The sequence below is a fragment of the Sus scrofa genome, chromosome 5 (genome assembly GCF_000003025.6).
Source record: "Sus scrofa isolate TJ Tabasco breed Duroc chromosome 5, Sscrofa11.1, whole genome shotgun sequence".
Taxonomy (NCBI): Eukaryota; Metazoa; Chordata; class Mammalia; order Artiodactyla; family Suidae; genus Sus; species Sus scrofa.
The window spans coordinates 19,291,306-19,310,501 of record NC_010447.5 but is presented as its reverse complement, the minus strand read 5'-3'; the positions used below and the strand labels follow the sequence as shown (position 1 = coordinate 19,310,501).

Genomic DNA, 19,196 nt, shown 5'->3' with positions numbered 1-19,196 from the left:
GGATGCTGGCACAGATCCTGGGGACAGGAATTGAGCCCCGCCCCCAGAGAGCGCTCAGTCTTCAGGGGAAGAGAAAACAAACATACAACCTGGAAAAGAAGAGAGAATGTGGGAGTTCCCTTCGTGGCTCAGTGGTTAATGAACCCGACTAGGAGGCACGAGGATGTGGGTTCGATCCCTGGCCTCGCTCAATGGGTTAAGGATCTGGCATTGCCGTGAGTTATGGTGTAGGTCACAGGTGCAGCTCAGATCCCACGTTGCTGTGGCTGTGGTGTAGGCCGGCAGCTGCAGCTCTGATTCAACCCCTAGCCTGGGAACTTGCATATCTGCAGGTATGGCCCTAAAAAGCAAAAAAAAAAAAAAAAGAGAGAAAGAGAGAATGCGATGTGAGCAAAGGGATGGAGGCCAAGGAAGAGAAAACCATCACCAAATTCAGAATCTGGGCCCTTCTCAGCACATCAGTTGTTGCCACCCTGGACCAAACCACTCACTCCTCACTTGAATTAGTGCCATAAACTTTCAGCAGGTCTCTCTGCATCTTTCCTCACCCCCCTTGCAATCTATTCTATCACCAAAGACAGAAGGCCTATTTAAAACTTCAGTCCACGAGCTCCCGTCGTGGTGCAGTGGAAACAAATCCGACTAGGAACCATGAGGTTGTGGGTTTGATCCCTGGCCTCGCTCAGTGGGTTGAGTATCCAGCGTTGCCATGAGCTGCGGTGTAGGTCACAGACGCAGCTTGGATCTGGCATTGCTGTGGCTCTGGCGTAGGCCAGCAGCTACAGCTCTGATTAGACCCCTAGCCCCCTGGGAACCTCCATATGCCACAGGTGCGGCCTTAAAAAGACAAAAAAATAAAAAAACTTCAGTCCATGGAGTTTCTGTTGTGGCTCAGTGGTAACGAACCTGGCTAGTATCCGTGAGAATGTGGGTTGGATCCCTGGCCTTGCTCAATGGGTTAAGGATCTGGTGTTGCTGTAAGCTGTGGTGTAGGTTGCAGACTCAGATCAGATCCCATGTTGCTGTGGTGTAGGCTGGCAGCTGTAGCTCTGATTCGACCCCTAGCCCAGGAATTCCATATGCCACCCTTCCAGATGCCATGGGTGTGGTCCTAAAAAGCAATAAATAAATAAATAAAGTCCTCAAAATTTAAATAATACATAAAATGTCAGTGCAATCCTCTCTTTCCTCCCTGCTTCATTCAGAATAGAAATCAAACTCCTTAAAACAGCCTACAAGGACCCATGTCACCTGGCCCCTCATTGCCTCTCTGATATCATTCCTCCCACTCTACTCCTTGCTCACTCCATTCCAGCCGCATTGGCCTCCAGGTTCCACAAAATTGCCTGGCACACACCTGCCCCAGGACCTTCGCACTAGCTGTTCCTTCTGCTTTGAATTCTCTTCCCCAAGAGATCCATCGGGCTTACTTACTCCCTCACCTCTAGGTCTATGTTCAAATGCCATATGTTCTATGAGACTTCCTTGACTACCAAATTTATTTATTTTAGATTTTATTTTATTTTTGCTTTTTAGGGCCACACCCATGGCATCTGGAAGTTCCCAGGCTAGGGGTCAAATCAGAGCTACAGCTGCCGGCCTATGCCACAGCCACAGCAATGTGGGATCTGAGCTGTGTCTATGACCTACACCTCAGCTCATGGCAATGCCAGATCCTTAACCCACTGAGTGAGGCCAGGATTGAACCTGTGTCCTCATGGATACCATTTGGATTCATTACCACTGAACCACAATGGGAACTCCAACTACCATATATAAAATTACAGACTTTCCCTTCATCCGGATCCCTCTTTCTCTGATTTTTTTTTCTATAATACTTTCTTCTAATATACAGTAGAATTTTCTTATTTAATACATGTTTATTAACTGTCACTCTCTTCTCAAATGTAAACTCCATGTGGGCAAGGCTCTGTCTCGGTTTTGTTCACCAAGGTATCCCAAGAACCTAGGAGAGTGCTCAATAATAATTGCTTAATGAGTAAATGCAGAGCATGAGGCTAATCTGGGCAGGGTTTTGGGAGGGACCCATCCAAGGCTTGGGGTTCCCTTGTCCCTTATCCCCCTGTAGGCCATGAAAAAGGTCTGGGGGGGGGTGAAGGTGATGGGCCCAAGTGTAAGAGTCGGACTAGGCCATCACCCAAAACGGGGAGATTCCATTGGCAAAGTGATGGGCCTCGATTTACCCCCTGGATCTGGTGGAAGACTTGGCTTTATATTGGGATTCCATCATCTCAGGGACCAAAGTGGACTTTGGGATGACAACACCAAAGGGATGCGCCAGTCATGATCAGAGTGCTTGGAAATGATGGTAGACAGGGATCCAGAGGCCTTCGAGGTGGGGTGGGGGGGGCCGATGCTCTGGTGTCTGTAAGCGGAGGAGGGAACCTAGTCACCATTTCAGAGAGGAGGTTCCACCTCCACGGAGGGCAGAAGCAAAACCCACGAGCTGCACCTAAATTAGAAAGAACTGGAGTTAGACATCAAGAAAGGCTTCCCAAAAGTGCAACAGGCAGTGAGGGAAGGCGTGGAGCCTTGTTCTGGGGAGAAGCTGAGCAGTGCCCGACTGGGTGACACCTCAGCCGGGTGAACACGGCATGCACTGTGCATCTGTGAGGCCCTGGAATGGCAGAGCTGGGGGCCTAGAGCCCTGGAGAGGATTCCTGCCTCTGCCTGGGCCCCTGATCCCTCACTCTCCCCTGCAAGCCTTCCAAGCTCCTAAGGTGTGCAGCCATCTCGCCAGGGTGAAATTCAAAGCATTTGATCCTTCAAGACTCTGTGGATCCAGGTGCATCCTTTTACCATCCCCCCAAAAAATCTTCCGTGCTCAGCTTTTTGGTGACATCAGGATACAAGGCAGGAGAGGTAAAAAATATCTTTGGAGGGGAGTTTCCATTGTGGCTCAGCTTTAATGAACCTGATGAGTATCCATGAGGACGTGGGTTCGATCCCTGGCCTCACTCAGTGGGTTAAGGATCTGACATTGCCATGAGCTGTGGTGTAGGTAGGTCACAGACACAACTCGGGTCTGGAGTGGCTGTGGCTGTGACCAGCAGCTGTAGCTCTGATTCGACCCCTAGCCTGGAACTTTCATGCTGCTGGTGTGGCCCTACAAAAAAAAAGGAAAGAAAGAAAATACCTTTGGAGGGTTCCCCAAGACAAGTGATTGCTGTGATTGGAATGGAGAGAGGACCTGGGCGGCCTGGTAGTCCTGAAGATAGGAGGGAGACTTACTTGCCACTGTATAACTTTTGGTGTCTTTTGAATTTTCAACCATGCATAAGTATTTCCTATTTTTTTTAAAAATAAGATAATTAAAATCAGACAAAAGCAATGACAACAATAAGAACAAAGAGTCAATCCAGGGAAGTGGGCACTTGATGCCCACAAATGCTACCCTAAGGACTATGACCCTTTCTGTCCACGTGTACCCGCCTCCTCATCCAGTATCTCCATTTTCTAGAGGCTCAGAAAGGGGTGTGGCTGGTCTGATGTCACACAGCATTTGGGGTGAGCAAAGATCTGGGGGTTAACATGTCCGGACTCTCAGTGCTGACTTTCTCTCTTGGTCGTCAATGGTCCAGTCTCCCCCTTGACCTCTCCATGTTATTTGCAGGGCTGTGGCTTTGCTACCAATCAATCTTCAATGAGCTATTTTTATTTTTATTTATGTATTTATTTATTTATTTTATTTTATTTAGGGCCGCACCTGTGGCATATGGAGGTTCCCAGGCTAGGGGTCGAATCAGAGCAGTAGCTCCAGCCTATACCACAGCCACAAGGGATCTGAGCCGCATCTTTGACCTACACCACAGCTCACGGCAACGCCAGATCCTTAACCCACTGAGCGAGGCCAGGAATCGAACCCGCATCCTCACGGATGCTAGTCAGATTCATTAACCACTGAGCCAAGATGGGAACTCCCAATGAGCTATTTTTAAAGCGGCATGATCTAAAATGTCATCTTGGAGTTCCCCTTGTGGTTCAGTGGTAATGAACTGACTAGTATTCAGGAGGACGTGGGTTCAATCCCTGGCCTCGCTCAGTGGGTTAAGGATCCAGTGTGGCCATGAGCTGTGGTGTAGGTCAAAGACGTGGCTCAGGGAGTTCCCGTGGTGGCGCAGTGGTTAACGAATTCGACTAGGAACCATGAGGTTGTGGGTTCGATCCCTGTCCTTGCTCAGTGGGTTAAGGATCCGGCGTTGCCGTGAGCTGTGGTGTAGGTTGCAAATGCGGCTCGGATCCCGCGTTGCTGTGGCTCTGGCGTAGGCCAGTGGCTACAGCTCCGATTCAACCCCTAGCCTGGGAACCTCCATATGCCGCGAGAGCGGCCCAAAGAAATAGCAAAAAGACAAAAAAAAAAAAAGACGTGGCTCATATCCCTTGTGGTTGTGGCACAGGCCAGCAGCTACTGCTCTGATTCGACCCCTAGCCTGGGAACCTCCATGTGCTGCAAGTATAGCACTGAAAAGACTAAATAAATAAGTAAATAAAATCTCATCTTTCCCAGGGAGCCGTCTCTTCATGGAGCTCTCCTCTGTCCTCTGGTCTGGTGTCTCCTCATTTATTCCTTCCCTTCCTGCCTCCCTCCTGCTCTCCAGCACCCTCGCCCACCAAAGCGGCTCTCCCCTGAAACTTGGCCCTGCCCCAATGAGCCACGTGACCTTGAGCAAGTCGTTTAACCTTTGCGTGCCTCTGTTTCTTCAACTATAATTGAGGATCGCGACCTTCCTCCCACGGCTCTTCATTCATCCATTCGTACAACAAGCATGTGTTCTGTGCCAGGCGCTGAACCCGGCCCTGAAGATCGCATGAGACTGTGTGTGTGGAGTTAGCACAGAGACAGAGAGTTATGGCCAAGGCCGCCTCCGTTGGATGCTTTTCTGGTCTGGGCGTTCCAAGAGCCAGGCATGTCCTTGGAAGAATTGTTTCACTGTCTACTCCCAACCTCTCAGCTTCCAGCGCTGCTCCTGGGGTGAGGCTGACATCTGCCTCTGGATAAAGTGTCAGCAGCTGCAGAAAGAGCCTCTTTCCCAGGCTTTTCCACCTGGCTAGGTCCTGAGGGCAATGCTTATGCCTACAAGAAGGAATAATGCTGAAATTCGTCTAGGGGTCTTTAGGCTGCAGCTTTAAGAATATCTACTTGTCTTGTCCTATGGGGGTCCTATCCCAGGCAGCTGGGGCTGGAAATGGGGGTCAGGGAATCTGATTGGGGGCCCAGCTCTGTTCATTTCTCTCTTGCCCTGAGGACCCCTCCATGCCTCTCTGGGGATGGGCACAAAGGCAGAGGCTGGGACTGGAAACTCCTTCACATCTCTCTTCCTCTAAATGTAACCTGGGCTGTAGAGGAAGATAACTCCTTCTTTCTTTCTTTTTGCTTTTTTTGGCGGGGGGGGGGAGGGCCAACTTTCTCACCCGCGGCTAGGGGTTAAATCAGAGCTGCAGTTGCCAGCCTATGCCAGAGCCACAGCAACACAGGACCTGAGCTGTGTCTGTGACCTACACCACAGCTCAGGGCAATGCCAGATCCTTAATCCACTGAGCGAGACCAGGGATCGAACCCACGTCCTCATGGATACTAGTCCAGTTTGTTACTGCTGAGCCAAAAGAGGAACTCCCAGATGACTCTTTCTTTTAAATGATGACCACCAGCAGCATGTAGGAGCTGGTTTCAGATAGAGGAAAGAGAAGTTTCCAGGGATCTCGAAGGGTGGCTGTCCCCACTCCCTGGCTGGCCACTGAGGATGGGGTATCACTGGCAAGGAGGGGTGTTTGTAGGAAGAATATGCCGCTTCAGCCCTGGTCATGACAAAATCCCATCAAAGGGATGGTGATAGACCATGGGAATGGAAGGATCAAGTTTAGACCTAAGGAGGCACTTCCTGATAGTGGGAAAAGAAGTTTAAGGAGCGAGGTTGGGGAGGGTGAGATGGAACCACTCAGACACAGTTCTCCCAGAGGCAGGAAGAAGGATGAGATGGTCTGGGGGTTGCCAAGGATTCAGGGGTTCCATGATGCTGTAGAGCGGGCAGGGACTGGGGGTTGGGGCGGGGAGGCCATGGAGATGTCAGTTCATCCATGTCTAGAGCACAGACCCCATTGGGACCAGGCTCTCTGGAACCAATATGCCCAAACCTGGCAGACTGGAGCATCTGACTGCAGAGGACAAGTCTTTCCCTGGCAGATGGTGCCTGCACCACCCTCAGGGAAGGACAGATGCTGTAGAGCCTCAGCTAAAAAAAAAAAAAAAAAAAAAAAAAAAAAAGATTCCAGACTGTATCACCTAGAAGTACTTCTTTGTGTCTAACCTCGATCTGCTTTGCTTTGATCTCAGGGCAACCCATGGTGTTGGCCCATCCCTAGAGGGCAGACCAAGGGGGGACTCAAAGCCGTGTTTTGAGGCCAAGCCTGTTGGCTGCGGGAGGCAGGACAAGTTGGCCAAACTCTCAAGCTCCTGCCTCCACTTCCGGTAAGTCCCGTAGAAAGAGGAGGGGTTCTTCCACGGAACTGCCACACTCAAGGAGATGAGCAGAAGAGCAAGGGGAGCTGAGTTCAGGGAACCCCACCTGGCGGGGGGGGGGGGGGGGCGGCGGGGGGGGGAGCTCTTCCGGATGCTCTGCCCCTCTTGCTCCTGAGAAAAAGACTGCAGCTTCTGGAGAAGAACAGATTCTGCCTCATTTCAGCCGCCCCAGGGCCCGGTGCAGAGCAAATACTCACAACACAGTGTTGACTGAACAAATGCCACTGGGGGCCAAGCGCCAGCCCAGCCAGCAGCTGGAGTGGGTCTTTGGGTAAAGGAGTCTGCTCTCTGGACCCCATTTCTGCATCTGTAGAATGAGGGGGCCGCTCTAGGTTATGGCAAAGGTGTTTTCAGCCCTGCTTGCCTGCTGACTCATCTGTTCCTTCCCAATTCTCCCTACATCCTCGCTTTTCCTCCCCCTTTAAGTCCCTTTCTCACACTTAACCCACGTTCTCTGCCCTCCCCTTCTCAATCTCTCTCCTCCCCCAGACAACTTGCTCCTGGTTTTCCCTTTACAGGTGTTTTTCTCTCTCTGCGTCCCGGGAGTCCTCCCCACCCCGAGCCGGCCCCCCTCCCTGGAGCCCTCTGTGTTCTGGGCTCCCTTCTCCCACCGCTCCGGGTTCTAGCGCCCCCTTCCTGGACCTCAGATGCCCGAGCCGGGAGATGGGAAGGAGAGGGGCCTTCGGGCAGCCCCTGCCCTGCCCCTGCCGCGGCCCCCCGCGGTGCCCAGGTTCCCCCAGCCCCCCGCGCGGCCGGCCCGCCCCTCTCCCAGCAGCCGGTGCCGCCGCAGCGCGCCCTCGCCCCACGCTAATGCGATCTGGAGAGACCCGGGCGGGCGGCGGGCAGTCTGGCCGAGCGTCCCGGGCGGCGCTGATGGATGGTCCCCTGACAGTAATCGCAGAATGAGGACGCGCTGGCGACGCTCTCGCCCGAGGCCCCGCTGTTTGGCGAGCCCCGGAGTCCCTCCCGCCGCAGCGCCAGCTCCCAGGCGCTGTCCCCATCCCACTGCGCGTCCAGGTGAGGGCGGAGGTGGGGGGGGCTTTCCCCGCCAGGTCTCCCCCAAAGCGCTGGTGTCTATCTGAGATTCATCCTGGGATCCTACACGCAGGTCTGTGATTCTGAACGAGCTAGCCGTCTCCTGGAGCCTCAGTTTCCCCTTCTACATGAGGGGGAATGTGGCTTGCTTGTTTTTTGTTTTTTGTTTTTTTTGTTTTTTTGGTTTTAGTCTTTTCTAGGCCTGCTCCCACGGCCTATGGAGGTTCCCAGGCTAGGGGTCGAATCGGAGCTGTAGCCCCCGGCCTACACCACAGCCACAGCAACGCAGGATCCCAGCAGCGTCTGCGAACCTACACCACAGTTCACGGCCACGCCAGATCCTTAACCCACCGAGCAAGGCCAGGGATCGAACCCGCAACCTCATGGTTCCTAGTCGTAATTGTTAACCACGGAACCACTACAGGAACTCTGAAATGTGGTCTTTTTAAACTTGGATGGAGCATATTAGCAGCAAAGGAGAAAATACTGAGGAAAATGACCACTCTCCCACTCTCCCTTAAGTAGAAATGGATTTCGACATTTTAGTTCACAGCGCTCAGAATTACTTGGGCGGATGTATGAAGCTGAAGGAGAGCTGGGTGGATATATATTCTGGGTGGAGCAGAATATATATATGTTTATGCAAGTACTCGTGTCATAGTGTTTTGGGCTAACAAGTATTTCTGAACATAAAGGAAGACAATCTCAATATTGCGTGGATGTTTGGAAAAAGAATCGTGCCAGTGCAGGTAACCCTCCAGGGAGCTGACAGCCACAAGGCCCACCCACCCATCTAGGCCCCAGTCCCTCTCAGTCTTGGGATCCCCTTCGAGCCAGGGCTGGGCTGACTGAGGGCTGTGAGGAGGGGATCCCTCGGGGAAAAGTTCCTAGAGGGTTTCCTGACCCCTCACCACTTCCAGGTGACCTTGAATTTTAGGGCTCCTCCACTCCTCCGCCCCAGGGGAGCCCCCTCAGGCAAGGGCCCCTTGAAGGGCTGGGGGCAAGGACCCAGAAGCCATTACAATTCTGAGAGCGCACCCAGACGCCTCCTCACTCCCTTTTAACCTTTCCCTCTCATCGGAAGCCAAATTGAGTTAGTCTTGAGTTTTGATTTAATTCCCGAAATGGAGTCGTAATCTGTTTAGTGTCCTTTTTCCCAAGTCCTGGGTACTGAAGTGTGTGTGGGGAGAGGGGGGAAGTTAATGAGAGAGCAGCCCTGTGGCTTGTGGCGAACCCTCACACACACGTACCCTCCAAGCACCACCGAAGGGCAGGAGACAGACACCACGGCTGAGTTGCTGAGGGCCACTGGTGGGTTAATGGGGACCATAAGGACAACCACTAATAATTGTTGGGCACCTCCATGTGCCAGTACTGAGCCAGGCCCCGCCCATGCATGTCACACTTAGGTCTCACCATTACCTTCCAGAGAGGTACCATTCATATTCCCATTGTACAGATGAAGAAACTGAGACTTAGAGAGGTTAAGTAGCTTGCTCTGCAGCCTACAGCTATTATTAAATGACAGAGCGAAACTTGGACACAAACTCTCGTCAGCCCACAGAGCCTGTGCTCTTAAGCACTTCCTTGTGTGATCTGGGGCTAGATGCTTAACTGCTATTGTCTCCAGTTCCCCTATTAATAACAACCAGGGATAATACAGATAATAAACAGGGATAATCATACAGCCCCTTCACAGAGTTGGGTGTTGATTACATCAGGTGAGGTACTGGAGTTCCTGCCATGGGGCAGTGGGTTAAGGATCTGGCGTCGTCTCTGTGTTGGCACAGGTTCCATCCCCAGCCTGGCACAGTGGGTTAAGGATCCAGCAATGCTGCGGCTGTGGAGTAGGTCACAGCTGCGGCTCAGATTCGATCCCTGGCATTTGATCCCTGGCCTGGGAACTTCCATATGGTGCAGCCATTAAAAAAAAAAAAAAAAAAAAAAAAAAAAAAAAGAGGTAAGGTATTCACTACATTCACAGGAAGCATTTAATTTTTTAAGTACCCTAAACACTGGGGTGTGTGGTTAGGCAGGGCAAGGGGTACAATGGGATGTGATCAATGGGGTGACTAATTATTATAAATTGTTACTGTTGATAGCAGTAGTTATCATGTATTACACTACTGGGCACAGCAACCCTACAAGGAAAAGATTCTCATACCTGTTTTACAGATGAAGAAACCGAGTTTCAGATAAATTAAGTAAATGGCTTCAAGCCAACCCGTTCATAAATGGCACAACCGAGCTTATATTCAAACACCAGGCCCTTGGACTCCAAAGCATGGGGCACCCCGTGCCCCAGAGTCATCAGAGACTGGCCTTCCGGGAGGTCACGGTTAAGGCCAAGAAGCCCAAGTCACAGCTTTATGACCTGGGACCCCGATTTTCTCAGGTGAGCAATGTCTCCTTAAAGGAACTCGAGGAAAGTAAATCGCAGCTGAGACATTTTCTCCTTCCCCTCCCCTCCCCTCGCTCCCTCTTCCCTGGTTTCCTCTGCGCTCAAGTTTGTGGCCATTAAATAGAAGAGGAGAAAGTTTGAACCAGGCATGAAATATTTATCAGTTAATTACAATATGCAGATTCTGTTCCCCGGGGGTGATTTATCTTTTTGGAAATATAGGAAAAGATCCTGGAAACTTGTATCCTAATTGCTCGGCCTATTATTGTAGCAACCAGGTAGAAAGTCCATTTACTATGTAGCTACAGACGTTCCCTACTAGCTGCCTCGGCTTCTGTCACTGGTGGTCTGGGGATTATAGACTTTTCTGATGGGGCAGGAGCCTCCAAGAGGTCAATCTGTCTATTCCCCTGTGTCCTCTTGGGGTGGCCCCTCTCTAAATCCCAATAGTTGTAGGAAATGAAAAGGATGAGGGTTGGCCATTCTGAGATCTCAAGAGAAGCCATGACAGCACCCGCCCCCCTCCCCCCGCCACCCGTCCCCTTGAAGCTGCTGAGGGGGCCCCATGTTGAGAAGAAGCTCTACCCTGAGCAACCTTCCTGCTCGGCTCCCAGTTCACACACAGGAAAAGGGCCACACACCAACTGTCCTAGCATCTCTCGTATCACCTCCTAGGAGCTATCACCTCCTCAACCCCTGGCTACAAGTTAGCGTTACCTGAGGAGTTCTTAAAAACCCGGAAGCCTGGATACTACTCCAGACCAACCAAATCCGAATCTCAGAAGGTGGGGACCCAAGCATCAGTATTTCTTAAAGCTCCCCAGGGGGTTCCACCGTGCAGCAAATGATGAGACTTTTGAAGACAGCTAGAAGAGAGTGGCTGCTGGTCCAGGGGCCATGTGCACCTGCAAGATTCTGTCATTGTTATCCCTCCCTCTCAGAGGCTGGAGGAGGCGATTCCTTCACTTTTACTGGAATCTGAAGCGCCTCCTTTTCTCTCCTTACAAGAAGCTTCTAATATTAATAACTGCTATTTATCAAGCTCCTGCTGAATGCTTGGATCTATGCAAATAAAATTTAATCTGATCTACACAACAGCTCCATGAGGTCAGTGGGTATGTCCACTTTAGGGGGGTCTCAGAGAGGGTAAGTCATTTGCCTGAGGTTGTACAACCAGCAAGGGACAGGGCTGGGATTTGAATCCCAAACCCATGCTTTTAGCCACGGGGCTTCTTCACAGCCTCTTGTTTCTCAAGGCTGGACGGGAAGGGCTTCAAAGCTAGTGTCTAAAGGGCCTAGGGACTATCTTGGAGGAGGAGAAGGGAAAAGTGTCATAAGAGCCTCCACGTGGCTGGGGCAGGAAGGAGAGCGCGGTGGTGGGGAGAAGAGACAGGGCATCGGATGTGGGGTTGTGATAAGGTACCCAAAGGGGTTGTGGTGATGGCATGGGGTCCAGGAGTGGGAGTTGGCCATGAGGACGTCGGGACGAGTGAGCAGTGCCCACTGGGACAGGGTGGCTGGAGAGGGGGCCGGACCTGGTGTCGGAGGAGGGGTCTTTGTAAGGCACGCAGCGCTGAGGAATGCCTGCCATGAATACTAAGGGCAAGAAGAAGAGAAAGGGCCAGAGGGGGCTGGGTGATGTTTAGCTGCTGGGGTGATTAATGGGGGTGAACTGAGGGTGAAACTCAAACCCTTCGAACGGAGATGGTGGGGAACGGTTGTCCAAGAACAACAGTGCACTGTTTCATGGAGAAAACCAACGTCCAGACGAGGGGCGGGCGGGGAGGACGCGGGGCACGGTTGCTCCTTCCCTTTTTTTTCCCAAGGTCTCTTTATTTGCCATCAAACAGTAAATTAAAATATACTCGCCAGCTCCAGGGGACTCTCTGGCTGGGCTTCCTACCTGCCTCCCGGCTTGGGGGAGACCCAGGGATGCTTCAGTGGCCCAGAGAAAGAGCACGTGAGCTTTGAGATGGCAGTTGAGATGACTCCATGGACCACTCCACGGGGGGCAGAAAGTGGCGATGTGCTGGCCGGGCCCCTGGCCTCCTTCTGGACCAGATGGGCACCAAGAGACGCATGGAGGTGGGGCCCCCAAATGTTCCAGGGAAGGGAGTGGTGTTCCTAGAGCAGCCTTTGCCTCAGAGGGGAGAGGGGAGCCAGGGCTCCTTTTCTATGAGAGAGAGCTGGGGGAGAGAGGAGGGAAGGCCCTGGTATCGGGGTGTTGAGGCGGGTTTGAGGGATGGAGGTAAAAGTCAAGGGAAGTAGGAGGTCCGAACCCCTCCCTCATTTCCTACTTCATTCCTCATTTCTAGGTGCCCCTGTAGGAGCTGCCTTGACCTCCCCCGGTGAACCTCTTCAAAGGACAGGAAAGGAGGGAAGAGGGGATGAAGAAATGTCTCAGCGCAGAGGCAGGTGAGCTGCAGGCAGGAATTTAAAAGGAAATTAGCTCACGGGATAGTTGCCTTCCTCTCCAGGCCATTGCAGATGTGAAACAACTGGCACATCCCCCTTCCTACAGCTGTCCCAGGGTGTGGTGTGTCTTAAAGCCTTTGCCTCTTACAGGGGAGCAGGATGGGGGAATGGGAAGTCAAGAGAAGGAGCCAAGTGTGTCTTCAGGGGTCCCCAGGGGCCAAGGGAGGCCAGCATCCCCTCAGGGCAGTGGAGGCAGAACACCCACCTCTGACCCCAGATCCCTTGAGCAGTGCACCTGGCGTTCCTGCCATCAGGCCTTAATCCCTGTTTCCACACAAAGCTTGTCCCAGCAGCTTCCCTTATCGGGGTCTTGCATCCCGTCCCCACTCTTTCTAAGAGCCAAGCCTACAAGACACTTTGAAATCTGAAGTCCATGAAAGGCAGCTTATGGAGTTCAAATACCCTCGGAGGTGCACATGACCTGACTGGAAACGAGGCAGCCCCTCCACATGGGGGCCGCATTCAAGGGGCTGGCCTCAGTTTGCTTGTTCTGAGGGTAAGGCCTAACGGAGGCTGCCCCGCGCTTCCCAGAGAAGGAAATCCATGAGTCCACTGGAGGGCAACGGTCACCATCAACCTCTTAATTATGCATTAATAATTCATAGTTATTCCACACTTGCAGCTAAGCACAGACCCACTGAAATTATTTCCCGGGGAGGGACATGGTTGGTGGGGGGGAAGGGGACTTGGTGCAGCCATTATTTCCAGAGGCCCTTAAGTTCATTCCCTCTCCCAACCCAAACCTGGAAGAGATGCATGTGCTTCCTTGGCCCATTCCTCCCAGCAGCTCCCTCCACCCCATCCCCAGGAGGCAGGAAAGTGGGGAAGAGGGCATGAAGAGACTGTCTCAGTGCAAGAGGGGAGCTGCAGACCGCTGAACACAGTGCCACACTGCCTCTTGGCTCTTCCTGAGGCCAGAGGGCTGTCCACGCCAAAGTGATCTTGGACCCCGGGCCTGACTTTCTGGGGTCTCTCGGTGCCACTGTTTATACATGGGGTGCAGGAGGGGCTGGTGTGGGTGTGGCCCTCTTCTGGCTCTTCTCCCTCTTCCTCTCCATCTCCCGGGGGTTGCGCCCTCAGATGGTGGCAGAAGACTGTCCAACTCCACATGGGAAGGGAAATAGGGAGCACGCCTTCTAGTGTGGATGCCCATGGTTCCAGGAGCTGGGTTCCCGGGGCTGAGTCTGACCTCCTGAGAAGACATCTACACTGCATCGATAATGGTGGTGGCGGTGGTGGTGGGTCAAACAGGACTGAGGAGACAAACCCAACACCAGGCCCAGTTCTCTGTGCTCCTCAACACCCACGGCCCTAAATTCCCACTTCAGAGTTTTTTCAGATTTTTGAAAAATCTCTCTCTCTCTCTTTTTTTTTTTTTTTTTTTTTTTGGCTTTTCTAGGGCCACACCCTCAGCATATGGAGGTTCCCAGGCTAGGGGTCCAATCAGAGCTGTAGCCACCAGCCGACGCCAGAGCCCCAGCAACTCGGGATCCGAGCCTCATCTGCAACCTACACCACAGCTCACGGCAACACCGGATCCTTAATCCACTGAGCAAGGCAAGGGATCAAACCTGCAACCTCATGGTTCCTAGTCAGATATGTTAACCACTGAGCCACGACGGGAACTCCCAGATTTTTGAAAAATCTTAAAGGAACCTCAAAGAGCCGCTCAGAAACTCTCAGTTCCAGAGACTCTCCTCTGACTCAGGGAATCTGAAAAGGAGGAGAGAGCCCTTAGACCACAAAGGAGCTTTATCGTCTGGCCATTAGGAGACTCTTGATCACCATCTCTGCCCTGGAACCACCTTTTTCAAAGTGCTGGAAGGAAGAAGGAGCAAGTGGTTGGGGGAGGGAGAGGCCAAGGGGATCAGGTATTAGAAAGGATTTCCAGTCCCAGTTCTGGAGTTTTCCCATCATCCTCATCATCCACATCAAATACGCATGTCAGGCTAAATTTACAGGATGAAGGGAGTTGGAACAACTGGGACCTAAAAGCACCCTTTTCCAAATCTGTGAGTATAAGGAAGCCCTTGAAAAGCTGCTACAGATAATGTGGATGGTCAGCCAAGCACACTGGGTGAGCATCTACTGCCATGGGGACCACACACCCGCCCTTCATCCCAAGCTCTCTCCTTCCTTGGCCCCACTTTTGGTCTCAAGAGGAGGCTCCGTTAGGTGTGATCCAAGTTATCCAGATAATTAACTGTGGAAGCATGAGTTGTGTTTTCAAAAATGCCACTCCTTCGGCCTCTAAAGATGAAAAAAAAAAAAAAAAATCCCTTCCCTAGCTCCTCGTATTCTCTCCTCGCCTGCCAGCATATCCTCCCAAATCCTAGTTCCAAAAACGCCCTAAACGTGGGGGGGGGGCAAACTTTCCTGATTTACCGTTTTCCCCACCTGCAACCCCTGTCCCCTCCCCCCCCCAATTTTTTTCTCTCTCTCCTGAGCCTCGGCTCTTCGCTTAAAAAAAAAAAAAAAAAAAACTGAAGAAGAAGGAATTTTCAATAGTCCCACTTGTCAAGCGAAGACCATCTTTTAACCTTCAACAGCAGCGAAAGCCGTGTGAACTCTCGGTGAACCAAGATTGAAGTCATAAATCACGCGTACAAAGGCGGCTGCGGAGGCTGGCGCGGGCTGCTGCACCTTTAACGCTTTCTGGGGCTGACAGGCGGCGGCCCAGCTAAAGTTCACAGCGCCCGGGGAGGGCCCGCCCCCGCCTCCCCTCCCCTCCCCCGCTTCCCCCCCCGCCTCCCCTCCCCCTCCCCTCGCGCCCCCCTCCTCGGCTCTTCCTCCCCCCCCCCACCCCGCCCGCCGGCCAGGCCTGCGCGCGGCCGCCGGAGCCCCGTCGCCTCTCTCGCAGAGGAAGTGGGGGGGTCGTTTTCTCTCCCGCCAGCCCCTCTCCATCCCGCTGGCCGCGTACCCTCCCCCGCCCCGCTTGCTTTATTTAAACAGGCCACTAGATCCACACGGACACGATAGTTTAGTTGGGTTTGTCTTTGGCATTTTCTCCGGGACCTCAAGACATGGACCTTCCATTCCCCACCCTCCCTCTAGAACTAGCATCCTTCACCTCCGTCTATACAGGCCAAATGACACGGATCCTTAGGTTTCCAACTGGATCCGAGTCGTCGGAACCAGGAACACCTGGCTGAAACATGCCCTGTAGTTGGAAAGGGTTTTCTTTTTCTTTACCTTTTCTTTCTTTTCCTTTTGTTTCCTGTCTTTCTTTTTTAAAAGAGAGCTGGAATGACCTTCCTTGACTAGGGCGGAGAAGCTGGGTGGGGAAAAGAAAGACGGTCCTACAAGGCCCAGCTTTCAGCCCCCCTTGCAGAGATCTCCCCGAGCTGGACTGGCTTCCTTTCCTCGGCCACTTGGCCTCAGCCTCCTCCTCCTCCTCCTTCTCCTCCTCCTCCGATCGGTCCCCCCACCCCAACCCCCGTCTTCTCTTTGGTTTAATTAAAGTTCAGCGACTCCACTTGCTTCTCTCGTTTCTCTCAGCGGAAACCAGACATCCCAGCGGCCACGAGCGGAGCGGTCCCAGCACAGCCCCGGGCAGCCGGCGGGGCCTCCCCTTGCCAGCCTCCCTCCACCGCGGCGCCAGCCTCCTGGACCCGGGTCTCTTGCCCATACACCGTCCAGCAGGTGTGCAGCTGCTGGCCCAGGAGAGGAGTGACTGGGGCTGGGGGTAGTTGTGTCCTGTGTTCCCCTAGACCCTCAGGTTGGACCTGAAAGTTTAGAGGGTGGGTACACCCCGATTCAGGCAACCCATTCCCCCAAACCCAAGGCTGCCTAATCTGATATGACAAAAGCCAGGTGATGGATTTGGTATATGTTAATTCACAATGCCCTTTCCTCCAGAATTTAACTATAAGTTAATACACACCGGAAACCGCGTGCAAACACGCTCGTTAATGGGCTTAGGTATTAGCGAGTCCTAACGATGCATACAAATGTGCTCTGCCTCCGTAGGCCCCTCAAGATTTATGGGCCTTGAGCTCTCTGAAGCTGTAAACAAGGAGGGAAAAAAAGAGAAAGAGAGAGAGAGACTGGGGTGGGGGAGAGACCCAGGCCTGACTCGCCCCTCCAGGTTGTGGGAGAGAAGGGAACCTCAGCCAGTGGGTTTTTACCTATTTTCCTTCCCTTACAAGTGCGTTGTGTGGGTTCTGGCATCAGTCTGGGGGTGGTGTTTGCGCCTGAATGCTGGTGTGCGTGGGCAGTGTGTTGTTTGTGTGCTGGGGTAGGAGGATGCCAGCCTCCTGTGTGAATCGCTGTTCAGGGGCCTGAATGTAGGAGGCGTTTGTGGGCATGTACCTGTGAGTGTTTGCCTCGATAGGGGTGTGTGGGTGTGTGTGTGTGTGTGTGTGTGCGCGTGCGCGCACACGAGCTCGCACACGTGTGACAAGCAGGCCTCCCTCTGGGCCTGGCTGCTGTCCCCTAAACCGGTAAACAAATCTCTAACAACAATCATAATAACAATAAATAATAAATAACAATAAAAACAGTAGTTAACAGTCCCTCCCTAGCAGAATAACAATAAAATGCAAGAGGGGCTATTTTGAGAAGGGCACAGGGGAAGGAGTCATGATCACAGCAACTGAGGAAAGACAGGAAAGGAAGTTAGCTTCTTCCTCTGCCCTTGAGGGGCTGGGTTTGGGAACCCCCTCTCCGATGAGGTCCTCCGGCCAGAGGAGGAGAGGGAGAGCCGGGAGGCCGCTCTGTCCTGCTTGTCTTTCTCAGCTTTTGCTTTGTGCGATCAGGGGAGGAACCCCACGCAGGGGAACGGTTAGTGGCTTTGGGGTCTCTTTGGTGGCCCTGTTTGAAGGAGGAGGCAGGCCAAGGGTGCAGGGTCAGGCCCAGGGGCAGAAAGGGATGAGGCGATGACCACAGTCGGGGATCCAGGCCCGGCAAGCGGCAGAGGTGCCGGAGAGGACCAGCCGCCGGGCAGAGATCGAAGCAGAAAAACATTTATGGCCGCGCGCCCGAAAGCGGGGAGCAAGGCCGGGGCTCTGGTAGCCCTGGGAAGGTTGCCTTCCTGAGGTCTTTAAAAAAGAGGAGAGAGAGCGAGAGAGAGAGAGAGAGAGAAGGGAGGGGTTGGGGCGCCTTGAATTTTCCTTCCCGGGCTTGGAGCGCAGCGCATTTCTGTAAAGGAAGAGAAGAGCACCGTCCTGGATCTTTCCACGTCCGCCTCATTCTATCCAGGTACAATTTTCTGATAACCGTATTAATTTATGTATTTGGGGGAGGATGGAGTCAGAGATGTAGAGCGTCGGACGCTCTCGCGGGGGAGGAAGCTGCCCTACAGTTTCCGGCTCTAACGAAATCCCCTCCCTTTAAAAATAATTGTATTTCCCCCCCCCAAAAAAAAATCAAAGAGGAAATATAAAAACACAAATTAGCCAACTTTTTAAAAGAGAAAGAAAAGACAATGATCAGCACAAATGGCCGTGAGAACTTTTAAAAATGTTAAGTCGTAAACCTTTTCAGAGGCATGGATTCTTTTTTAACAGCCGGTGACACATCTGGTCTAAAAAGAGTCGGAGACAGACACTTTCCGGGGCGAGTCACTTCTTGAAGGCGGGTACACATACAGAGATTCAAAGGAGACCCCTGGGCGTCCTCGCTCCTCGGGTGGAGAATACTGCGACAACCAATCGGGCAAAATAACAATAAAAAGAGCAGCGGTCCAAGCGCTGAGCGCGGGGCGCGCGGAGAGGGCCCGCGTTTGGGTTCCAGGCTGCCGCCGACGAGGCAGCTGCCCAGGGCGATAGGGCTCTGCGCCGGGCGGGCTGGGCATCGGCTGGCGACCTCGCTCGGTTTCAGCCTCCCGGGCCCGGCCTGCGGTCCCCTTCTCCCCAGCAGCCGCCGCGCCCTTTCTGCTCTCTCGGCGGCTCCGATGCCCGGCGGGCCGGGGGCTTCCCTGGTGCGAGGATTTGGGGCCTACGACGAGGGACAATGACTCAAGCCAGCTTCTGCTTCATTTTTTCTCCCCTAGGCCTCTCCCCTTGCCCGAGCTCTCAGCCGCCACCAGGAGACTGACACGGAAGGGGCTTCTGGGCCGCCCCCCACCAACTCCTGCCTGGTTTCCCAAACTTCAGCGACCTCCAGCCCTCTTTGGGTGGAAAATAGCAGGGCCCAGGCACCTCTTCTTCTTGTCATTTGTGACCCGTGCTCTCATCAGGAATATCTTACAAAGAAGGAGAGGAAGAAAGGTTGGCTAGAGCCCTGTTTATATCTAGTTCTGCAGATCCCTTCACATCTGGAGAGTTTATTTATAACTCCCACTATAACTCTCTCTGTTTGGAGGCACTGGTGGCTCTATTGACAGACTGATGTCTAGAAAATATTGCTCTATCTCTAACCATATCTAAATGTGCTGCGGTTGTATGTACAGATTTATGCTCGAGGGAAATATAATTATTTCCATTGTATTTGTGCATATACAATAGTTATAGGAGCAGATTTATATATGGGAAAATATATGACTCTCTTATAGCCATCCAGCTTTATGGACATTTGATATCCTGACAGATTTATAGCTCTGAGCAGCTATATAGATAAATGCATATCGTGGAAATTATGTATCAGGAGATATATACTTATTGATTGTGATATAGAGTAGTTAGAGCATTCACTTAGCGCCCTATATGGCTATGGAGTTGTTTCTATATTATTATCACTATATATAGGCATATCTATTTATAATGACATAGTTATAAAAATAGACATAAGTAATTATAGTCCTATATG

At 52.4% G+C, this 19,196-nt stretch overlaps 1 long non-coding RNA gene across 1 annotated transcript; it reads left to right on the top strand.

The window, feature by feature from the left end:
- LOC102159203 lies at positions 16,514–18,949 on the top strand. Its single transcript, XR_303394.3, has 2 exons — positions 16,514–17,648; positions 18,442–18,949. It is a non-coding gene; the product is annotated as an uncharacterized LOC102159203 (long non-coding RNA).